This window comes from Nomascus leucogenys, chromosome 6, assembly GCF_006542625.1.
Source record: "Nomascus leucogenys isolate Asia chromosome 6, Asia_NLE_v1, whole genome shotgun sequence".
Classification (NCBI taxonomy): Eukaryota; Metazoa; Chordata; class Mammalia; order Primates; family Hylobatidae; genus Nomascus; species Nomascus leucogenys.
This window is the reverse complement of record NC_044386.1, coordinates 60,270,406-60,295,218: the sequence shown is the minus strand read 5'-3', so window position 1 is coordinate 60,295,218 and position 24,813 is coordinate 60,270,406. Positions and strand designations below refer to the sequence as shown.

General features: G+C 45.2%; 1 pseudogene across 1 annotated transcript; it reads right to left on the bottom strand.

Annotated features, from left to right (window-relative positions):
* Positions 1–2,024: 2,024 nt before the first annotated feature.
* LOC100587958 lies at positions 2,025–2,680 on the bottom strand (annotated as a pseudogene). The gene has a single exon (XR_001115984.2). The product of XR_001115984.2 is annotated as a 60S ribosomal protein L15 pseudogene (transcript).
* Between the last annotated feature and the right edge of the window lie 22,133 nt (positions 2,681–24,813).

Genomic DNA, 24,813 nt, shown 5'->3' with positions numbered 1-24,813 from the left:
AACTCCAGCCTGGGTGACAGAGCAAGACTCCATCTCAAAAAAAAATTTTTTTTTAAGTTTTAACCAGGAACTAATGTGATTGATTTCTTACATGAGGAGAATGGAAGAAGGGAAGGAATGGGAATTATGTAGCAGGATTGAGGCAGCAATGGCAACGTTTCCAGCCTGGGTGACAAGAGCAAACTCTGTTTCAAAAAAAAAAAACAGAAACCACAGAAGGCAACCTGAAAGAACTCCTAATGGCCAAGGCAACAAAGTAAATCATAATAGCATTGGATCATGAACCATAGACAACCCATATATATTAATTTTAATATTCATGCTGATATAAGTAAATATCTGATATAAATACTAATATAAATAAATGAGAAGAGAAGAAAGAAGAAAAGAATGCCCTTTCTTAGAGTAGGATTTTAGTAAATGTGGAAGGAATGAGGGATAACAAAACTCACCATTAGACAAACACTTCAGTAATCACTGCTGCAGACGAGATCCACTAGGGGATGCTAAATTAGTGGTTAAAAATTTGCGGTGAAACATAATTTGCATAGATTCAAAGTGTCTCACCCAAGATACATTTTAGCACAAAGGGAAAGACAGTAACTTTATAGTGGTGAAACTCAGCAGAAACCACCTTAACCAACCAATCAAGGTAAACAAGTAATAAGACATGTTTACATCCTGAACCCCTTGATATTTTTGCATTGAGAAAGACCCAACATAATTTCTGTGGTATTCTTACCAAAAATTCATAACCACATTCCATTCATGAAAAAATACCACACTATTTCAAATTCAGGGACTTACCACAAAATAATTGATCAATACTCTTCAAAACCATCAAGGTCATGAAAGACAAGGAAAGACCCAAGGACCCTTACAGACCTACAGACCAAGGAGAAATAACAAGTAAATGCGATGTGGAGTCCTAGGAGGGAAACTGGAACAGAAACTGGACATCAGTGGAAAAACTTAGGACACTTGCATAACTTTTTTAATGTAGTTTGTAGTATTGTATCAATGCTGACTTCTTCGTTTTAGAAATTGTACTATTGGCCAGGCGCAGTGGCTCACACCTATAATCCTAGCACTTTGGGAGGCCAAGGTGGGCAGATCACCTGAGGTTGGGAGTTCAAGACCAGCCTGACCAACATGGAGAAACCCCGTCTCTACTAAAAATACAAAATTAGCTGGGCATGGTGGTGCATGCCTGTAATCCCAGCTACTAGAGAGGCTGAGGCAGGAGAATCGCTTGAACCCAGGAGGCAGAGGTTGCAGTGAGCTGAAATCCTGCCATTGTGCTCCAGCCTGGGCAAAAAGAGTGAAACTCCATGTCAAAAAAAAAAAAAAAAAAGAAAGAAATTGTACTGTTGTGGCCAGGCGCGGTGGCTCATGCTTATAATCCTAGCACTTTGGGAGGCCATGGTCTGTGGATCACCTGAGGTCAGGAGTTCGAGAACAGCCTGGCCAACATGATGAAATCCCGTCTTTACTAAAAATACAAAAAATGAGCCAGGCATTGTGGCACATGTCTGTAATCCCAGCTACTCGGGAGGCTGAGGCAGGAGAATCACTTGAACCTGGGAGGTGGAGGTTGCAGTGAGCCGAGATCACACCAGTGCACTCCAGCCTAGATGACAAAGCAAGACTCTGTCTCAAAAAAAAAAAAAGAAAAAAGAAAAAAAGAAAGAAAGAAAAAGCTTAAACTATTAAACTGAGAATTTCAATCATTTTTCTTTTTTCTCTTCTTTTAAAGAATTTATTAAGCCTATTATACCACACAGTATGTTTTATACACTGACATACAACTCCCTAATAAGATAAAGCAAAGACAAAAAAGCCTATCTTATTAGAAACAAGATACACCACCACTTATTGTCTTCAAACATTATTGCACTTTAACTTTCTTAATTTGACAAAGCATTCAAGAAACATCTGCAGACTAGTTTTAACAGACAAATAACACCTGTAAGCAGACATGGCTGTCCTAAATTGTTTATTAGGTGTGAATTTTACAAACTTTATTATATTAGCAGTAACGGTGGAGCTGGAGAGTATTGCGCCTTCTCCAAACTGCCCGGCGAGAACCACCAATAGTGTGGTGGAACTTACGACCCTTTCCAAGGCCACGGCTCTTTCGGCCTGCAGATGTCAGCCCACGCATCTCCCTGTTCTTGTGAACTGGTTTGGTGATCCACTGGGTGTCAGGATTTCTTCTGATAGCTTTATGGAATGGATCAATGAGGATAACCTCAAAAAATTTGTATGTGGAATCTTCACCCACCCAGTAAGAATTCAGGACTCTCAGAGCCCCACAGTGGCGTCCAGCTCGCTCCTCTGCAACGGACTGAAGGCTTCGAGCAAACTTTAGCTGGTTAACACCATGATGGACAGGCTTGCCCTAAGTTGCACCCTTAGGAACTGGGCGTTTTTGGCCACCACGGCGAACACGAATCCTATATATAACGTAACCTTGCTTGGCCTTGTAGCCCAGTCGGCGCGCTTTATCAGGCCGGGTGGGGCGGGGAGCCCTGTGGAGAACAGAGAGCTGGCAGTACTGCCAGCAGCGAACCCTCAGAAGAAAGTGCATGACATCAGACTGCTTCTTTCTCCATAGCTCCTGGATGTACTTGTATGCACCCATCTTGGCTTACCTGATGGCTGCCGCCAGACGGAAAGGCTTCAATCATTTTTCAAGCATACAATGAATATTAACAATGAGGGTCTCAAAAAAAAGGGCCAGGGCCAGGCATAGTGGCTCACACCTGTCAGTAATCCCAGCACTTTGGGAGGCCGAGGTGGGTGGATCACCTGAGGTCAGGAGTTCAAGACCAGCCTGGCCAAGATGGTGAAACCCCGTCTCTACTAAAAATACAAAAATTAGCTGGGCGTGGTGGCTGGCACCTGTAATCCCAGCTGCTCGGGAAGCTGAAGCAGGAGAATCTCTTGAACCCAGGAGGCGGAGGTTGTAATGAGATGAGACCACACCATTGCACTCCAGCCTGGGTGACAGAGGGAGACTCTATTTCAAAAAAAAAAAAAGTTTCTCAGATGTAGCAGAGATGGCAACAATATGAATAATAATAACCATACGGCTGTGCCCCAACCACCAAGTCCACGGAGGAAATAGTTGCCACCACCCTCATTGTTATCTGAGATTCCAGGGAAAACAGGCAGGTGAAGAACAAGTGCATTCAGCTGGGGATAAACGGGATGCACATGCGTTTTAAGCATTAAAGCAAGCGACAGAAACTGGTCTCTGTCCATAACCGGCCTTCAGGTGTGTGATTTTGTTTTGAGGTTTTTTTCTTGAAAACTAGGACAATCTAGCAATGCTTGTGCAACAGCTAAATGAAAGTGAACCACAGCTTCACCCTTTAGGCACAGTATACCTGCCCACATCTTTCCTGCTCACCTGAGTCCCTGTCACTACCAGTTACTTAAACCCAATCCACTAATACTGTTTCAAACTTCTGCAGAATTTCAGTTTGCAGTTACTACAATAAAAGGTTCATTTTGGGCCGGGCACAGTGGCTCACGCCTGTAATCCCAGCCCTTTTGGAGGCCAAGGCGGGTGGATCATCTGAGGTCAGGAGTTCAAGACCAGCCTAACCAACATGGAGAAACCCCGTCTCTACTAAAAATACAAAATTAGTCGAGCATGGTGGCGCATGCCTGTAATCCCAATTTCTCGGAAGGGTGAGGCAGAAGAATTGCTTGAACCAAGAGGCAGAGATTGTGGTAAGCCAAGATCGTGCCATTGCAATCCAGCCTGGGCAATAGGGTGAGACTCTATCTCAAAAAAAAAAAAAAAAAAAAAAGGAATTGGTTTAGGCCGGATACAGTGGCTCATGCCTATAATCCCAGCAATTTGGGAGGGTAATGTGGGCAAATGGCTTCTGTCCAGAAGTTTGAGAGCAGTAAGGGCAACATGGCAAAACCCCACCTCTACAAAAAATACAAAAATTAGCCAGGAGTGTAGCACATACCTGTAGTTCCAACTATTCCGGAAGCTGAGGTAGGAGGATTACTTGAGCCCAGGAGACGGAGGCTCCAATGAGCTGACATTGTGCCACTGCACTCCAGCCTGGGCAACAGAGCAAGACCCTCCTCAAAAAATTAAAAAAAAAAAAAAAAAAGAAAGGGGCAGGCACAATGGCTCATGCCTGTAATCCCAGCACTTTGGGAGGCTGAGGCAGGCAGATCACCTGAGGTCCAGAGTTCGAGACCAGCCTGGACAACATGGTGAAACCTGGTCTGTACTAAAAATACAAAAATTAGTCGGGCGTGGTGGTGCACACCTGTAGTCCCAGCTACTCGGACAGCTGAGGCAGGAGAATCACTTGAACATGGGCAGCAGAGGTTGCAGTGAGTCGAGATTGCACCACTGCATTCCAGCCTGGGTGAGAGAGCGAGAGACTCCATCTCAAAAAAAAAAAGGAGGGAGGGAGGGGCAGGGAAGGGAAGGAAAAAAAAAGTTTTATTCAAATCTTTTGCCCATTTTTACAATGGATTTTTCTTTTTAAGTTGTAATTGTTCTCTACATGTTCAACATACAAGTTCTTTTTCAGATCTCTGATTTCTAAATATTTTCTCTCATCTATAGGTTGTTTTTTTACTTTCTTGATGGGGTCCTCTGAAGTAGAAAAGGTAATTTTTTTGTTGTTTTTAAGATGGATTTTCGTCCTCGGCGCCCAGGCTGGAGTGCAATGGCGCAATCTTGGCTCACTGCAACCTCCGCCTCCCAGGTTCAAGCGCTTCTCCTGTCTCAGCCTCCCAAGTAGCTGCTGGGATTACAGGCATGAGCCACAGTGCCTGGCTGGAAAAGTTAATTTTGATGTTCACTTTGTCTACTCTAGCTTTGATCACTGATGCTTTTGATGTCATATATAAGGATTAATGGCCGTCCAGGTGCAGTGGCTCATGCCTGTAATCCCACCACTTTGGGAGGCCAATGCAAGAGGATCACTTGAGCCCAGGAATTTGAGAGCAACCTGGGCAACATAGTGAGATCCCTTCTCTACAAAAAAATAGAAATATTAGTTGGGGCCGGGCGCAGTGGCTCACGCCTGTAATCCCAGCACTTTGGAAGGCCGAGGCGGGTGGATCACGAGGTCAGGAGATCAAGACCATCCTGGCTAACACGGTGAAACCCCATCTCTACTAAAAATACAAAAAATTAGCCGGGCGTGGTGGCGGGCGCCTGTAGTCCCAGCTACTCGGGAGGCTGAGGCAGGAGAATGGCGTGAGCCCGGGAGGCGGAGCTTGTAGCAAGCGGAGATCACAACACTGCACTCCAGCCTGGGTGACAGAGCGAGAATCCGTCTCAAAAAAAAAAAAAAAAAAAGGAAATATTAGTTGGGCGTGGTGGCATGCACCTGTAGTCTCAGCTCCTTGGGAGGCCGGAACTAAAAATACAATTTTTTTTTTTACAACTAAAAATAAAAATAAAAATAAAAATGTGAGCCTGGGAGGTCAAGGCTGCAGTGAGCCTTGACCACACCCCTGCACTCCAGACTGGGTGACTGAGTGAAAACCCATCTCAAAGAAAAAAAGTTATTGCCAAATCTATGATCGTAAAGATTTACTTGTATTTTTCTACGAATTTTGTGGATTTTGCTCTTATATCTAGGTCTATGCCCAATTTTTAGTTAATCTCTGTATATGGAGTGAGGTAAAACTCCAACTTCATTCTTTTGCATGTGAATATCCAGCACCATTTGTTTAAAAAATAGTTCTTTTATAGAAGATATTTACAACTAAAAAATAAAAATATGCCAGGTGCAGTGGCTCACGCCTATAATCCCAGCACTTTGGGAGGCCTGAGGCAGGCGGATCACGAAGTCAGGAGATCGAGACCATCCTGGCTAACATGGTGAAACCCCGTCTCTACTAAAAGTACAAAAAATTAGCCAGGCGTGGTGGCAGGCGCCTGTAATCCCAGCTACTTGGGAGGCTGAGGCAGGAGAATGGTGTGAACCCGGGAGGCGGAGCTTGCAGTGAGCCGAGATTGTGCCACTGGACTCCAGCCTGGGCAACTGAGTGAGACTCCGTCTCAAAAAAAAAAAAAAAAAAAAAAATATATATATATATATATATATATATATAAATTTTTATTTTCTCATTAAATGGTCTTGCCACCCTTATTAAAAATCAGTCAAACAGGCCGGGCAAGATGGCTCATGCCTGTAATCCCAGCACTTTGGGAGGCCGAGGCAGGCGGATCACGAAGTCGATCTCGGCTCACTGCAAGCTCCGCCTCCCGGGTTCATGCCATTCTCCTGCCTCAGCCTCTCCGAGTAGCTGGGACTACAGGCGCCCGCCACCACGCCTGGCTAATTTTTTGTATTTTTAGTAGAGACGGGGTTTCACCGTGGTCTCGATCTCCTGACCTCGTGATCCGCCCGCCTCGGCCTCCCAAAGTGCTGGGATTACAAGCGTGAGCCACCGCGCCCGGCCTAAAGGTCAATTTTTAAGATTTGAGATTTGTTCAGTCCCAAGGCAGGTTTCTCACAAATGTCTACCTTCCAGGTTCTCTTGGGCACATTAGCTAACCTACATTTTAGTCTATATATCCAATGACTCCTCCCAATTGCCTCATCACAACCTCCACTATTTTTGAGAGAACCCTTAGGCTCAAATTCTCCCACACTCTGTTGCAAATTAAGTCAGTTCTTCTGGGAAGAGATTAGGAGCTACTTGCTTTTTTTTTTTTTTTTTTTTTTTTTTTCATTTCTTCTAGGAGCTACTTGCCTTAAAACCCACTTCTCCTGCTGGGCAAAATCTCTAGGCCAAGTCTCTGGAGTGTGGGAGAGACAATGACATAATTCCCTCCAAATGATCTTTCTGCCTGGGAGCTGAGAGCTCAGCGGATGCGGTGTAGAAGCCACAGGTGTTGGTTTACCTCGGTGTGGAACCACCACCTTCAGAGCCACTACTAGAGCAGTGAATGGCTCAGTGTTCTCAGCACAGCCACACACACCCAAGGTACAGCTTCTGTCCCACAGCAGGGGCTAGGCAGAAGAAAGGATCCCTGCACATTTGCCCAGAATTTGGTGTCAGCAACAGGTAGCTGGGAGCTGGATGAGAACTGCTGACATCCTGCCTTTACCAGGAAGATGGCTCTCCAACTGGAAGCTGGGGAGAGAGGAAGTCTTGTGCCCTTGGCTGCACCACCCTGTAGTGGAGTCTCCACTTGACTGAACTGGAAGGCGAGAGGAGGGAAATGAATCCTGGTTCAAACACCACACTGTTCATTAAGTGGAAGTGGAGCATCATAAAGGTCTTCATCCTCATTGCCTTCATACTGAGTAGGCGGAGGAGGAAGAGGAAGAGAAGGGTCTTACTGTCTCAGGGGTGGCAGACCTGAAGAAAATTCGTAGATATGTGGATCTGTGCAGATCAAACCCATGTTGGTCTCAACTGTATACAAAAATCAATTATATTTTCATATAATAGAAACAAACAATTGAAAGTTAAAATATTGAAAATACAATTTATAATAACAAAAAAGCCATGAAATACTTTGGTTTGGATGTTTTTCCCTACCAAATCTCATGTTGAAATGTGACTCCCGGGGCCAGGCACGGTGGCTCATGCCTGTAATCCCAGCGCTTTAGGAGGCCAAGGAAGACGGATAACGAGGTCAGGAGATCGAGACCAGCTTGGCCAAGATGGCGAAACCCCATCTCTACTAAAAATACAAAAATTAGCTGGGTGTGGTGGCGGGCGCCTGTAATCCCAGCTACTTGGAAAGCTGAGGCAGGAGAATTGTTTGAACCCGGGAGTCGGAGGTTGCAGCGAGCCGAGATCATGCCACTGCACTCCAGCCTGGCGACAGAGCAAGACTCCATCTCAAAAAAAAAAAAAAAAAAAAAGAAAAGAAATGTGAGTCCCATTGTTGGAGGTGGGGCCTGATGAGAGGTGATTCGATCATGGGGGTGGATCCCTCACACATGGCATAGCACCATCCCCTTGGTGATAAGTGAGTTCCCCCTTTGAGTTCATATGCGATCTGGTTGTTTAAAACTGTATGGCACAGGCCAGGAACGGTGGCTCACGGCTGTAATCCCAGCACTTTGTGAGGCCAAGGTGGGCGGATCACTAGATCAAGAGATGAAGATCATCCCAGCCAACATGGTGAAATCCCATCTCTACTAAAAATACAAAAAATTAGCTGGGCGTAGTGGCACGCGACTGTAGTCCCAGCTACACAGGAGGCTGAGGCAGGAGGATGACTTGAACCTGGGAGGTGGAGGTTGCAGTGAGCCGAGATCATGCCATCGCACTCCAGCCTGGCCACAGAGCAAGACTCCGTCTTAAAAAAAAAAAAAAATGCTGGGCGCGGTGGCTCACGCCTGTAATCCCAGCACTTTCGGAGGCCAAGGCGGGCAGATCACTTGAGGTCAGGAGTTCAAGACCAGCCTGACCAACATAAAGAAACCCAGTCTCTACTAAAAATACAAAATTAGCCACGCATGGTGGCACGTGCCTGTAATCCCAGCTACTTGGGAGGCTGAGGCAGGAGAATCGCTTGAACCCAGGTGGCAGAGGTTGCTGTGAGCCGAGATTCTGCCATTGCACTCCAGCCTAAGCAACAAGAGCAAAACCCCATCTCAAAAAAAAAAAAAAAATTAATGAATAGTGAATGAATGAATGATGGAGAAGAGAAATTCCTTTTTTTTTTTTTGAGACGGCTGGAGGGCAGTGGAGCGATCTCAGCTCGCTACAACCTCCACCTCCCGGGTTCAAGCGATTCTCCTGCCTCAGCCTCCCATGTAGCTGGGATTACAGGCATGCACCACCATGCCTAGCTATTTTTTTTTGCATTTTTAGTAGAGACAAGGTTTCTCCTTGTTGGTCAGTCTGGTCTTGAACTCCTGACCTCAAGTGATTGGCCCGACTCGGCCTCCCAAAGTGCTGGGATTAAAGGCATGAGCCACTGCTCCTGGTCAGAAAGTTCTTTCAGGATAATGCAAAATAGTAAGTGAAGAAGGAATAATGGAATTGGAAAATCACCATTTGATAACCATCATAATAATTGATTCAGTTATCAATGCATCACTGTACACTGTACAATGCTAAAACTAGTGAGTAAAAGTTTAAGGAGCAAGAGGATGTTTACACAATCTCAACTATCTGCCTGCAAGATACTTATTAACTATAAAAGGTAAAATAGTAACTTCACAGTGGAGAAGCCTGGCAAACATCACCTTTACCAAGTGATCAAAGCTAACAAAGTTAACATCACTGATAATATTAATTGATAACATGTGCTTTCTGATATGATGTACTGAAAAGAACTCGGCATCACTTCTGCGGAATTACTGCTAAATTAATCTAAACCAAATCTAATTATGAGGGATTATCAGAGAAACAAATTGAGATACACTAACTTGCAAAATAACAGGGTTTGGAGGAAGACACAGTAGACAAATTTTTCCTTAGTCCTCCCACTAAATACAACTAACACTCCTAGACATTATATTTAAATTCAACATAAGACTCTGAAAAGTAGAAAACAAAGAGACCAGCAAGGACCCTCAGGGCTCAAGGAACAACACTGTGGTGATCTCCTTGTGTTTCCTTTTTTTTTCTTTTTCTTTTCTTTTCTTTTTTTTTTTTTAAGACAGAGTTTCACTCTTGTTGCCCAGGCTGGAGTACAATGGCGCAATCTTGGTTCACTGCAACCTCTGCCTCCCGGGTTCAAGCTATTCTGCCTCGGCCTCCTGAGTAGCTGGGATTATAGACGCCCACCACTGTGCCCAGCTAATTTTTGAATTTTTTGTAGAGGCAGGTTTTCTCCATGTTGGTCAGGCTGGTCTCGATTTCCGGACCTCAGGTGATCCACCCACCTCGGCCTCCCAAAGTGCTGGGATTACAGGCGTGAGTCACCACTCCTGGCCTTCGTTGTGTTTTCTTTTTGTCTCATATCTCAGAGTCGGATCTAAAGAAGTTAGCAACTATGGGTCAGGCACCATGGCTCACACCTGTAGTCCCAGTACTTTGGGATGCTGAGGGGGGCAGATCACCTGAGGTCAGGAGTTCGAGACCAGCCTAGCTAACATTGTGAAACCCCATCTCTACTAAAAATACAAAAATTAGCCCACTGAAACCAATGCATATAACAAAAAGGCCCCAATGAAAGTCGGCTGTCTTGCCAAACAACCAGGAAAGGTGCAGCCTAGTAAGAAAGAACATTTTTACACAGTAACTACTTTACTCTAAATACCACAGTAAAAAGTGGCCCAGTCAATATTCTTGTCATCAAGGGCTGAGTGAGGAGCCTAGACTTCTGCTATTGAAAACTATACCAAGGTGTCTAACACCCCTGCTAAGCAGGGAAAGGCCGAGGGAGCCAGGACTTTCATTAACATCTGGGTATAACAAGGGCCCCTACCCCATAGCATCAGTGAAGCCCATGTGGTTATCTGGAACTCCAACCCTCATGTCAATGTAGAGCAAATGAGGAATCTAGACTTCTCCCTCTACATGGCAGTAGTGAGATTGTATCCTCCGCTTCCCTGGCTGGAATAGTGTCAGAGAAAGCCAACTAAAATAGATTTAAGACGGGCATGGTGGCTCACACCTGTAATCCCAGCACTTTGGGAGGCCGAGGCAGGTGGATTATGAGGTCAGGAGTTCAAGACCAGCCTGGTCAATATGGTGAAACCCCATCTCTACTAAAAAATACCAAAATTAGCCTGGCATGGTGATGGGTGCCTATAGTCCCAGCTACTCGGGAGGCTGAGGCAGGAGAATCTCTGGAACCCAGGAGCGGAGGTTGCAGTGAGCCAAAATCACACCACTGCACTCCAGCCTGGGTGACAGAGCGAGACTCTATCTCAAAAAAAAATTTAAATAAGACTAGAGTCTTATTTTAAGATATAATGTGAAAATATTCAAGTTTCCATGCAGAATCACCAAGAACCAGGAAAATCTTTTTTTTTTTTTTTTTTTTTTGAGACGGAGTCTTGCTCTGTCTCCCAGGCTGGAGTGCAGTGGCGCAATCTCGGCTCACTGCAAGCTCCGCCTCCCGGGTTCACGCCATTCTCCTGCCTCAGCCTCTCTGAGTAGCTGGGACTACAGGCGCCCGCCACCACGCCCGGCTAATTTTTTTTTTGTATTTTTAGTAGAGACGGGGTTTCACCATGGTCTCGATCTCCTGACCTCGTGATCCGCCCGCCTCGGCCTCCCAAAGTGCTGAGATTACAAGCGTGAGCCACCGTGCCCAGCCAGAACCAGGAAAATCTTAAACTAAATGAAAAAAGAAATCACTAGAAGTCAACACCAAGAAGACAGATATAATACATTACTTATAGAAGAAAAACAATTCAAATGACAGTGAATTTCTTATCAGAAACCATAGAAGTCAGAAAAAAGTAGCAAAATATTTTTCTAGTGATGGAAGAACTGACAACTCAGAATCTTATACCCAGTGAAAATGTCCTTCAAGCGTAAATGGAAAATCAAGATATTGTCAGATGAAGGAACACGCTGTCTGATGAAGAGAGTTGATAGTCATCAAACCTATCTTGAAAGAACAGGCCAGGCACTGTGGCTTATGCCAGTAATCTCAGCACTTTGGGAGGCTGAGGCAGGTGGATCACCTGAGGCCAGAAGTTCAAGACCAACCTGGCCAACATAGTGAAACCCCATCTCTACTAAAAATACAAAAATTAGCTGGGCATGGTGGCAGGCACTTGTAATCTCAGCTACTTGGGAGGCTGAGGCGGGAGAATTCCTTGAACCCAGGAGGCAGAGGTTGCCGTGAGCCGAGATCACACCATTGCACGCCAGCCTGGGCAACTGAGTGAGACTCCCTCACAAAACGAAACAAAACAAAACAAAATCCCAGCAATTTGGCAGGCCGAGGTGGGTGGATAACATGAGGTCAGGAGTTTGAGACAAGCCTGGCCAACGTGGTAAAACCCAATCTCTACTAAAAATACAAAAATTAGCTGGGCATGGTGGTGCACACCTGTAACTACAGCTACTCAGGAGGGTGAGGCAGGAGAATCGCTTGAACCTGGCGGACAGAGGTTGCAGTTGTCAGGCCTCTGAGCCCAAGCTAAGCTATCATATCCCCTGTGACCTGCACGTATACATCCAGATGGCCTGAAGCAACTGAAGATCCACAAAGAAGAGAAAATAGCCAGTTCCTGCCTTAACTGATGATATTCCAACATTGTGATTTGTTCCTGCCCCACCCTAACTGATCAGCTGATTTTGTGACAATACACCCTCCCTGCCCTTGCGATAATGTACTTTGTGATATTCCCCTGCCCTTGTGAATGTACTTTGTATGATACATCCTCCCCACCCTTAAGAAGGTACATCATAATATTCTCCTCTGCCCTTGAGAATGTACTTTGTAAGATCCACCCCCTGCCCACAAAAAAATTGCTCTGAACTCCACCGCCTATCCCAAACCTATAAGAACTAATGATAATCCACCACCCTTTGCTGACTCTCTTTTCAGACTCAGCCCATCTGCACTCAGTTGATTAAACAGCTTTATTCCTCACACAAAGCCTGTTTGGTCGTCTCTTCACACGGACTCACGTGACATTTGGTGCAAAAGACCCGGGACAGGGGGAGTCCTTCAGGAGACTGGTCCCTTCCTCGCCCTCACTCCATGAGGAGCTCCACCTATGACCTTGGGTCCTCAGACCAACCAGCCCAAGGAACATTTAACATCTCACCAATTTCAAATCAGGTAAGCAGTCTTTTCACTCTCTTCTCCAACCTCTCTCACTATCCCTCCACCCTTCAATCTCTCCCTTCCTTAATTTCGGTTCCTTTCCCTTTCTGGTAGAGACAGAAGAGACACATTTTATCCGTGAACTCAAAACTCTGGTGCCAGTCACAGACTCAGGAAGACAGTCTTCCCTTGGTGTTTAATCACTGCAGGGACACCTGCCTGATTATTAACCCACATTTCAGAAGTTTCTGATCACCACGGGACGCCTGCCTTGATCCTTCACCTTGGTGGCAAGCACCACCTCCCCTGGGTGGCAAGTACCACCCCCTGCCTCTGGTGTCCCTACCCTCTCTTTCTTCTGGGCTTGCCTCCTTCACTATGGGCAACCTTCCACCCTCCATTCCTCCTTCTTCTCCTTTAGCCTATGTTCTCAAGAACTTAAAACCTCTTCAACTCTCGCCTGACCTAAAACCTAAGCATCTTACTTTCTTCTGCAACACCACTTGGCCCCACTACAAACTTGATAATGGCTCTAAATGGCCAGAAAATGGCACTTTCAATTCCTCCATCCTACAAGACCTAGATAATTTTTGTCAAAAAATGGGCAAATGATCTGAGGTGCCTTACGTCCAGGCATTTTTCACACTTCGTTCCCTCCCTAGTCTCTGTTCTTAATGCGACTCGTCCCAAATCCTCTTTCTTTCCCTCCCGCCTGTCCCTTCACTCCCAACCCCAAGCGTCTCTGAGTCCTTTGAAGCTTCCTTTTCAACTGATCCATCTGACCTCTCCCCTCCTCCCCAGACTACTCCTCCTCAGGTCACTCCCCACCAGGCTGAATCAGGCTCCAACTCTTCTTCAGCCTCCACTCCCCAACCCTATAACCCTCACATTACCTCCCCTCCTCACACCCGGTCTGGCTGACAGTTTTGTTCTGCAACTAGCTCTCCCCCACCTGCCCAACAATTTCCTCTAAGAGTAGTGGCTGGAGCTGAAGGCATAGTCAGGGTACATGTGCCTTTTTCTCTATCAGACCTTTCCCAAATCAGCCAGAGTTTAGGCTCTTTCTCATCAGACCCCACTAAATATATACAGGAATTCCAATATCTAACTATGCCCTACAATTTAACCTGTAGAGACTTAACTGTCATCCTAACTTCTACCCTCTCCCCAGATGAATGGGGAAGAGTTTTTTCTCTAGCCCAATCTCACGTGGCCAACTGTCGGCTTCATGAGCCAGTACTCCAGGAAGGCATTAGAGCAGTTCCCTGAGAGGATCCCCAGTGGAACTATCAGGCAGATTCCCCAGGTATAGCTCAGTGAGATTACATGATTTCTTGCCTAGTTGAAGGGCTTTAAAAGGCAGCATACAAATCTGTTAATTATGACAAACTTGAAGAAACCACCCAAGGAAAGGTTGAAAACCCAGCCAGTTCATGGCTCATCTAGCAGCAACCCTGAGACGCTTTACAGCCTTGGACCGAGAAGGGCCAGAAGGCTGTCTTATTCTCAATATGCATTTTATCACTTAGTCTACTCCTGACATTTGAAAGAAACTCCAAAAGCTAGACTCCAGCCCTCAAACCCCACAAGAGGACTTAATTAAACTCACCTTCAAGGTGTACAATAATAGAGAAGAGGCAGCCAAGCGGCAACATATTTCTGAGTTGCAATTAGTTGCCTCCACTGTGAGAGAAACCCCAGCCACATCTCCAGCACACAAGAACTTCAAAATGCCTAAACTGCAGCAGCCAGGCATCCCTCCAGGGCCTCCTCCCCCAGGATTTTGCTTCAAGTGCCAGAAATCTGGCCACTGGGCCAAGGAATGCCCACAGCCCGGGATTCCTCCTAAGCTGTGTCCCATCTGTGCAGGACCCCACTGGAAATTGGACTGTCCAGCTTGCCTGGCAGCCACTCCCAGAGCCCCCAGAGCTCTAGCCCAAGGCTCTCTGACTGACTCCTTCCTAGATCTGCTTGGCTTAGCGGCTGAAGACTGATGCTGCCCAATCGCCTCAGAGGCCCCCTGGACCATCACAGACGCCGAGCTTCAGGTAACTCTCACAGTGGATGGTAAGTCCATCCTCTTTTTAATCAATACAGGGGCTACCCACTCCACATCATCTTCTTTTCAAGGGCCTGTTTCCCTTGCCCCCATAACTATTGTGGGTATTGACGACCAGTCTTCTAAACCTCTTAAAACTCCCAAACTTTGGTGCCAACTTGGACAATATTCTTTTATGCATTCCTTTTTAGTTATCCCCACCTGCCCATTCCCTTATTAGGTCAAGACATATTAACAAAATTATCCACTACCCTGACTATTCCTAGACTACAGCCACACCTCATTCTTGCCCTTTTCCCCAGTTCAAAGCCTCCTTTGAGTCCTTCCCTTGTGTCTCCCTACCTTCATCCACAAGTATGGGACACCTCTACTCCCTCCTTAGTGACCGATCATGTACCCCTTATCATCCCATTAAAACCTAATCACCCTTACCCCCTTCAACGCCAATATCCCATCCCACAGCAGGCTTTAAAAAGGTTAAAGCCTGTTATCACCCGCCTGTTACAACATGGCCTCTTAAAGCCTACAAACTCTCCTTACAACTCTCCTATCCTACCTGTCCAAAAACTGGACAAGCCTTACAGGCTAATCCAAGATCTTCACCTTATCAACCAAATTGTCTTGTCTATCCAGCCAAACCCATATACTCTCCTATCCTCAATACCTCCCTCCACAACCCATTATTCTATTCTGGATCTCAAAAATGCTGTCTTTACTATTCCTTTACACCCTTCATCCCAGCCTCTCTTCGCTTTCACTTGGACTGACCCTGACACCCATCAGTCTCAGCAGCTTACCTGGGCTGCACTGCTGCAAGGCTTCAGGGACAGCCCCCATTACTTCAGTCAAGCCCTTTCTCATGATTTACTTTCTTTCCGTTCATCTGCTTCTCACCTTATTCAATATTTTGATGACCTTCTACTTTATAACCCCCCTTACAAATCTTCTCAACAGGACACCCTCCTGCTCCTTCAACATCTAGTCTCAAAGGGATATCACATATCCCCCTCCAAAGCCCAAATTTCTTCCTCATCCGTTACCTATCTCAGCATAATTCTTCATAAAAACACATGTGCCCTTGGGCCAGGCATGGTGGCTCACACCTGTAATTCCAGCATTTTGGGAGGCTGAAGCAGGTGGATCATGAGGTCAGGAGATCGAGACCATCCTGGCTAACATGGTGAAACCCCGTCTCTACGAAAAATACAAAAAAAAAAAAAAAAAAATTAGCCAGTCATGGTGGCATGCACCTGTAGTCCCAGCTACTCAGGAGGTTGAGGTAGGAGAATCCCTTGAACCCGGAGGCAGAGGTTGCAGTGAGCTGAGATCATGCCACTGCACTCCAGCCTGAGCAACAGAGCGAGACTCTGTCAAAACAAAACAAAACAACAACGAAAAAACACACGTGCTTTCCCTGCTGATCATGTCCGGCTAATCTCCCAAATTCCAACCCCTTCTACAAAGCAACAACTCCTTTCCTTCCTAGGCATGATTGAGTACTTTTGTCTCTGGATACCTGGTTTTGCCATCCTGACTAAACCATTATATATACTCACAAAAGCAAACCTAGCTGACCCCATAGATCCTAGATCCTTTCACCGCTTAGGATTCCATTCCTTAAAACCGCCCTAGAAGCTGCTCCCACACTAGCTCTCCCTAACTCATCCCAACACTTTTCATGACACACAGCCAAAGTGCAGGGCTGTGCGGTCAGAATTCTTACACAAGAGCCGGGACCATGCCCTGTAGCCTTTGTGTTCAAACAACTTGACCTTACTGTTTTAGCCTAGCCCTCATGTCTGCATGCAGCAGCTGCCACTGCTTTAATATTTAGAGGCCCTGAAAATCACAAACTATGTTCAACTCACTCTACAGTTCTCATAACTTCTAAAACCTATTTTCGTCCTCACACCTGACACATATACTTTCTGTCCCCCAGCTCCTTCAGCTGTACTCACTCTTCGTTGAGTCTCCCACAATTACCATTGTTCCTGGCCTGAACTTCAATCCGTCCTCCCACATTATTCCTGATACCACACCTGACTCCCATGACTGTATCTCTCTGATCCACCTGACATTCACTCCATTTCCCCACCCTTCTTTTCTGTTCCTCACCCTAATCGCACTTGGTTTATTGACAGCAGTTCCACCAGGCCTAATTGCCACTCACCAGCAAAGGCAGGCTATGCTATGGTAGCTTCCACATCTATCCTTGAGGCTACCACTCTGCCCCCCTCCACTACCTCTAAGCAAGCCGAACTCATTGCCTTAATTTAGTCCCTCACTCTTGCAAAGGGACTATGCGTCAATATTTATACTGACTCTAAATATGCCTTCCATATCCTGCACCACCATGCTGTTATATGGGCAGAAAGAAATTTCCTCACTACACAAGGGTCCTCCATCATTAATGCCTCCTTAATAAAAAGGAGGCATTAAAGCTGCTCAACTTCCAAGGAAGCTAGGGTCATTCACTGCAAGGGCCATCAAAAGGCATCAGATCCCATCGCTCAAGGCAATGCTTGTGCTAATAAGGTAACTAAAGAAGTAGCTAGCCTTCCAACTTCTGTCCCTCATGGCCAGTTTTTCTCCTTCTCATCTTTTCACTTTACAATTCCAATTTTGCCTTACAAAAGGTCTCTTCTTCCTCTGTGGCTCCTCCACCTACATGTGTTTACCTGCTAATTGGACAGGCACATGCACACTAGTTTTCCTTCCTCCCAAAATTCAATTTGCAAATAGGACCGAACAGCTTCCTCTTCCCCTCATGACACCAACACTTCACCACTATTTTGTTTTATTTTTCTTATTAACATAAAAATACAGGAATAGGCCTTGACTTACTGACTGCTGAAAAAGGAGGACTCTGTATATTTTTAAATGAAGAGTGTTGTTTTACCTAAATCAATCTGGCCTGGTATATGACAACATTAAAAAAAAAAAAACTCAAGGATAGAGCCCAAAAACTTGCCAACCAAACAGGTAATTACACTGAACCCCCTTGGGTACTCTCTAATTGAATGTCCTGGGTCCTCCCAATTCTTAGCCCTTTAATACCTGTTTTTCTCGTTCTCTTATTTGGACCTTGTGTCTTCCGCTTAGTTTCTCAATTCATACAAAAACGCATCCAGGCCATCACCAGTCATTCTATACGACAAATGCTCCTTCTAACAACCCCACAATATCACCCCCTACCCCAAAAGCTTTCCTCAGTTTAATCTCTCCCACTGTATGTTCCCACGCCACCCCTAATATCGCTTGAAGCAGCCCTGAGAAACATCGCCCATTATCTCTCCATATCACCCCCAAAAATTTTCACCACCCCAACACTTCACCACTTTAATGTTAATATGAGAATATTATATTAATATATTAATATGAGAATATTATATTAATATATATTTAATATTATATTTTTAAATATATTTAATAATATATTTAATATATTAATATTATATAAGAATCTTATATTAATATAAGAAGGCAGGAATGTGAGGCCTCTGAGCCCAAGCTAAGCCATTATATCTCCTGTGACCTGCACGTATACATCCAGATGGCCTGAAGCAACTGAAGATCCACAAAAGAAGTGAAAATAGCCAGTTCCTGCCTTAACTGATGACATTACATCATTGTGATCTGTTCCTGCCCCACCCTAACCGATCAATTGACTTTGTGACACTACAGGTGTGTGCCACCATGCCCAGGTAATTTTTGTATTTTTAGTAGAGATGGGGTTTGGCCAGGCAGGTCTTGAACTCCTTTCCTCAAGTGATCTGCCCACCTCGGCCTCCCAAAGTGCTGAGATTACAAGCATGAGCAACCTCGCCTGGCCTATACCATTTAAGTTGTTCAAAAAACACTTATATATAAATCTAGCACATAGGAATTATTTGCTTAAAACCATAAAATATTGGTGAAGAAAATCAAAGAAGTTCTAAGAGAGAGATATCCCATGATTATGGACTAGAAGATGCAACATAGCATAGATGTTAATTCTCCCCAAACTGCTATATACATTTATTTTTTCTAATATTTTTATTTTTTGAGACTGAGTATCACTCTATTGCCCAGGCTGGAGTGCAGTGGCTCAATCTCAGCTCACTGCAACCTCCGCCTCCTGGTTTCAGGCGATTCTTGTGCCTCAGCCTCCTCAGTAGCTAGGACTAGAGGCGCTTGCCACTACACCTGGCTAATTTTTGTATTTTTAGTAGAGATGGGGTTTCACCATGTTGGCCAGTTTGGTCTCGAACTCCTGACCTCAGGTGAGCAACCCACCTCGGCCTCCCAAAGTGGCTCAAGATTACAGGCTTGAGCCACCACGCCCAGCCTATTTATTATTATTTATTTATTTATTTATTTTTGAGATGAAGTTTCTCTCTTGTTCCCCAGGCTGGTGTGCAATGGCAAGATCTCAGCTCACTGCAACCTCTGCCTTCCAGGTTCAAGCGATTCTCCTGCTTCGGCTTCCCGAGTAGCTGGGATTACAGGAATGTGCCACCATGCCTGGCTAATTTTTTGTAGAGACGGGCTTTCTCCATGCTGGTCAGGCTGGTCTTGAACTCCTGGCCTTAAGTGATCCACCTGCGTGGTCAGAATTTTGAGACCAGGGTGGCCAACATGGTAAAATCCTGTCTCTACTAAAAATATAAAAATTAGCCTGGGGTGGTGGCACACACCTGTACTCCCAGCTACTTGAGAGTCTGAGGCAAGAGAATCGCTTGAACCTGGCAGGTTGAGGTTGGGGTGAGCCAAAGTTGTACCACTGCACTCTGGCCTGGGTGACAGGGCAAGACTCTGTCTCAAAAGAAAAATAAAATAAAAATTAAAATTAAAATTAAAAAACCAGCAAGATTTATATGATGATACAGGAAAACTTTTTCTAAAAGAAAAGCAAGGCAGGGTGCAGTGGCTCATGCCTGTAATCCCAGCACTTTTGGAAGCCGAGGCCAGCAGATCACTTGAGGTTAGGAATTTGAGACCAGCCTGGCCAACATGGTGAAATCCCGTCTCTACTAAAAGTACAAAAATTAGCCAGGCATGGTGGTGGGCGCCTGTAGTCCCAGCTACTCAGGAGGCTGAGGCAGGAGAATCTCTTGAACCCAGGAGGCAGAGGTTGAAGTGAGCTGAGATCGCACCACTGCACTCCAGCCTGGGAGACAAAACAAGACTCTGTTTCAAAAAAAAAAAATAAATAAATAAATAAAAGAAAAGCAAAGAAATTGTCAGAGGCATTTGAACAAGAGCGACTCCATCTTGAATAGGGCCTGGATAAATAAGGCTGAGACCTGCTGGACTGCATTCCCAGGAGCTTAGGTGTTCTTAGTCACAGGATGAGATAGGAGGTTAGCACAAGATACAGGTCACAAAGACTCTGCTGATAAAACAAGATGCGGTAAAGAAGCCAGCCAAAACCTGCCAAAACCAAGAGGGCTATGAAAGTAATCTTTGGGGGCCGGGCGCGGTGGCTCATGCCTGTACTCCCAGCACTTTGGGAGGCCAAGGCCGGTGGATTACCTGAGGTCAGGATTACCTGAGGTCAGGAGTTCGAGGCCAGACTGGCCAAAGTGGTGAAACCCCCGTCTCCATTAACATTTTGTACTTTTAGTAAAGTACAAAAATTAGCCGGGCTTGGTGGCGGTCGCCTGTAATCCCAGCTACTTGGGAGGCTGAGGCAGGAGAAACGCTTGAACCTGGGAGGTGGAGGTTGCAGTGAGCCGAGATCGCCCCATTGCACTCCAGCCTGGGAAACAAGAGCAAAACTCCATCTGAAAAAAAAAAAAAAGTGACCTTTGCTTGTCCTCACTGCTCATTAAATACTAATTGTAACACAAGAGCATACTAAAGAACACTCCCACCAGCACCATGACAGTTTACAAATGCCATGGAAACACCCAGAAATTACCCTATATGGTCTAAAAAGGGGAGGAACCCCCAGTTGTGATTTCTGGGAAATCTCCTCCACCTGTTTTCCAGAAAAACTCATGAATAATCCACACCTTGTTTAGCATGTAATCCAGAAATAACTATAAGTATACTCAGCTGAGCAGCCCATACATTGCTCCACCTATGGAGTAGCCACTTTATTTCTTTACTTTCTTTTTTTTTTTCACTTTGTAATATTTTAATTTTTAATTTTTGTTGGCACATAGTAGGTGTATTATGTATTTATAGGGTACATGAGATTTTTTATTTTCACATTTAAGATGTTAGAAATTAAAGGACACAGTGGCTCATGCCTGTAATCCCAACACTTAGGGAGGCCAAGGTGGGTGGATCACCTAAAGTCACGAGTTTGAGACCAGCTTGGCCCACACGGTGAAACCCTGTTTCCACTAAAAATACAAAAATAAATGGGGCCTGGTGGCAGGCGCCTGTAATCCCAGCTACTAGGGAGGCTGAGGCAGGAGAATTGCTTGAACCCAGGAGGCAGAAGTTGCAGTGAGCCAAGTTTGCACCATTGCACTCCAGCCTGGGCAACAAGAGCAAAATTCCATTTAAAAAAAAAAAAAAAAAAAAAGATTTTACAAGTTGATTTTGTGCTAAGAAAGATGAGCTTTAATTCTCTTGCCCTAACGTTTTTTTCTCCTTTTTAAAAAAACTTTTTTTATTTCCATAGATTTTGGGGGAACAGTTAGTTACATGAGTAAGTTCTTTAGTGGAGATTTGTGAGATTTTGGTGTACTCGTCACCCGAGCAGTATATGCCAAACTCAATTTGTAGTCTTTTATCCCTCAGCCCTTCCCTTTTTTTTTTTGAGATGGGATCTCTTGTGCAGTGGCACAATCTTGGCTCACTGAAACCTCCACCTCCTAGGATCAAGTGATTCTTCTGCCTCAGCCTCCCAAATAGCTGGGATTACAAGCACACACCACCACACTCAGCTAATTTTTGTATTTTTAGTAGAGATGGGGTTTTGCCAAGTTGGCCAGGTTGTTCTCGAACTCCTGACCTCAGGTGATCTGCTTGCCTCAGCCTCCCAAAATGCTGAGATTACAGGTGTGAAAAACCGCTCCCAGCATCATACTAATAAAATTGCTTTTGCTTTTCTCTGTTGCGTTACCCCAAATTCTTTCTTGTGAGAGGTCCAATAACTATCTCTTGGGGTCTGGATTGGGAACTGTTTCAGTAATAGAACTAGAATAGCTGAAACAATTTCGAAGATGCAGTATAAAGGGAGAGGAATCAGTCTAATTTCAAAACTTACTAGATAGCTAAATGAATTAAGGCTGTATAGTATTGGTGGAGAGATAGACACACAGATCTTGAAACTGCCTTTCTAAATATTATAACAGTGAGAAAATGACCAGGGCTGGGCATGGTGGCTCACACCAGTAATCCCAGCAGTTTTGGAGGCCAAGGTGGGTGGATCACCTGAAGTCAGGAGTTCAAGACCAGCCTGACAAATACGGTGAAACCCTTTCTCTACTAAAAATATAAAAATCAGCCAGCTGTGGTGGTGTGTGTCTGTAGTCCCAGCTACTGCGGAGGCTGAGACAGGAGAATTGCTTGAACCTGGGAGGCAGAGGTTACAGTGAGCCGAGATCACACCACTGCATGCCATGCCAGCCTGTGTGACAGAGCCAGACTCTGTCTCAAAAAATAAAAAAAAAAAAAGGAAGAAAGAAAATAATGACCCTGTAAGAGGTATGAACTAACCAACTCCCATCTTGCCTCTAAAGTCCAAACTGGGGGTTCTCTCTCTTGGCTTTGGAGTGCCGCCTCCCTCTGTCCCTGTACAAGGGAGTTTCTTCCTTCTTTCTTCCCCCTTCTATCTTGCCTATTAAATTCTCTGCCCCTTAAAAACACAAATAAATAAATAAATAAAGTCCAAACTATGGCCAGGTGCGGTGCCTCCCCTGGGCAGATCATGATGTCAGGAGATGGAGACCATCCTGACCAACATGGTGAAACCCCATCTCTACTAAAAATACAAAAATTAGCTGGGCATGGTGGTGGGTGCCTGTAATCCCAGCTGCTCAGGAGGCTGACGTAGGAGAATCCCTTGAACCTGGGAGGCAGAGGTTGCAGTGAGCCGAGATTGTGCCACTGCATTCCAGCCTGAGCAACAGAGCGAGACTCCATCTCAAAAACAAAGCAAAAAAACCTACCAGGTTAGGAGGATGAGATGAATTTTACTAAGGTGTATAGATAAGTGATTACCAGCTATTATTCTGGAGATCACAAAATTTACAAGTTCCTCAATTACTCTTGCAAATAACATCACTATTACAGAACCTAAGATTGGCCTTTTGAGATATTTCTTTTAGGCTTTTGCATTTCTGAGGACCCGTAGCCCCACCCGGCTCTGTGACTCTTGACTTAACTTCTCCTGTGGCCTCACCCAGAAGCTGACTCACCACACAAGGACCGTTTTCCACACCCCTATGAATGCATCCACAACCAATCAGTAGTACCGATTCCCTTGCCTCCCAAACTATCCTTTAAAAACCCTAGCCTCAACCAGGCACAGTGGCTCACGCCTGTAATCCCAGCACTTTGGGAGGCCGAGGTGGGCGAATCACGAGGTCAGGAGATCGAGACCACGGTGAAACTCCGTCTCTACTAAAAATACAAAAAATTAGCCGGGCGTGGTGGCGGGCGCCTGTAGTCCCAGCTACTTGGAGAGGCTGAGGCAGGAGAATGGCATGAACCTGGGAGGCGGAGCTTACAGTGAGCCGAGATTGCGCCACTGCACTCCAGCCTAGGCGACAGAGCGAGACTCCGTCTCAAAAAAAAAAAAAAAAACAAAAAAAAAAACACCTATGCAAATATCTTGACTCTTTATCAGTTTTATTGACATTTAATTCAGATAACGAAATCACCTTTTAGTGGTTTTTAGTAGATTCACATTTTAGAACATTTCATTACTCCAAAAAGACCACCCATAAAGCAAGAGCAAAACTCCATCTCAAAAAAAAAAAAGAAAGAAAGAAACATCTAGGCCGGGCATAGTGGCTCACACCTGTATTCCTAGCACATTGGGAGGCTGAGGTGGGCAGATCACCTGAGGTCAGGATGTTACCAGTAGAAGGTGTCCAGGTTCTTGGCATCTCAAACAAAGAATTGGACGAAACACACAAATAAAGCAAGGAAAGAATGAAGGGATTTATTGAAAATGAAAGTAGCTAGGCGAGGTGGCTTGAGCCTGTAATCCCAACACTTTAGGAGGCCAAGGCGGGGGGAACACTTGAGGCCAGGAGTTCAAGACCAGTCTGGCCAACAGGCTGAAACCCCATCTCTGCTAAAAATACAAAAATTAGCCAAACGTGGTGGGCATGCCTGAATCCCAGCTACTCGGGAGGCTGAAGCTGGAGAATGGCTTGAACCCAGGAGGTGGAGGTTGCAGTGAGTCGAGATCATGTCACTGCACTCCAGCCTGGATGACAAAGGAAGACTCTTCCTCAAAAAAAAAAAAAAAAAAAAAAAGGAAAATGAAAGTACATTCTACAGTGTGGGAGGGGGCCTGAGCTTAGGGGTTCAAAGGCCCTGCTACAAAATTTTTAGGGAGTTTAAATACCCCCTAGAGGATTCCTTTGGTTACTTCAGGTACATCCTGTGTAAATGGAGAGGATGAAGTAAAGCTACAAAGTCATGTACAGCATAGGCCCTATGGAGAGGATATTTCCTGTTATAGCTGAAGTGTGAATCGGCCTTATGTTCTCTGCCTCCAGACCCTATTTTCCTGCCTCATCTCCCGCTGAGAGATGTGATCCCCATAAATCTTTATGGGAGGCAGAGGGATCAACGGTTTGTTTGTTCGTTTGTTTTCCTCTGCTTCATGCTGGCTTGGGGCATAGTCCTTACCTATTGGGATCACAGAACTTTTGCCCTGTTCTTTCTAGTGAAGGCAGGGTAACTTCTTTTTTTTGAGATGGAGTCTCACTCTGTCGCCCAGGCTGGAGTGCAGTGGTGCAATCTCTGCTCACCACAACCTCTGCCTCCCGGGTTCAAGTGATTCTCCTGACTCAGCCCTCCCGAGTAGCTGGGATTACAGGCACGCGACCCCACGCCCAGCTAATTTTTCTATTGTTAGTAGAGATGGGGTTTCACT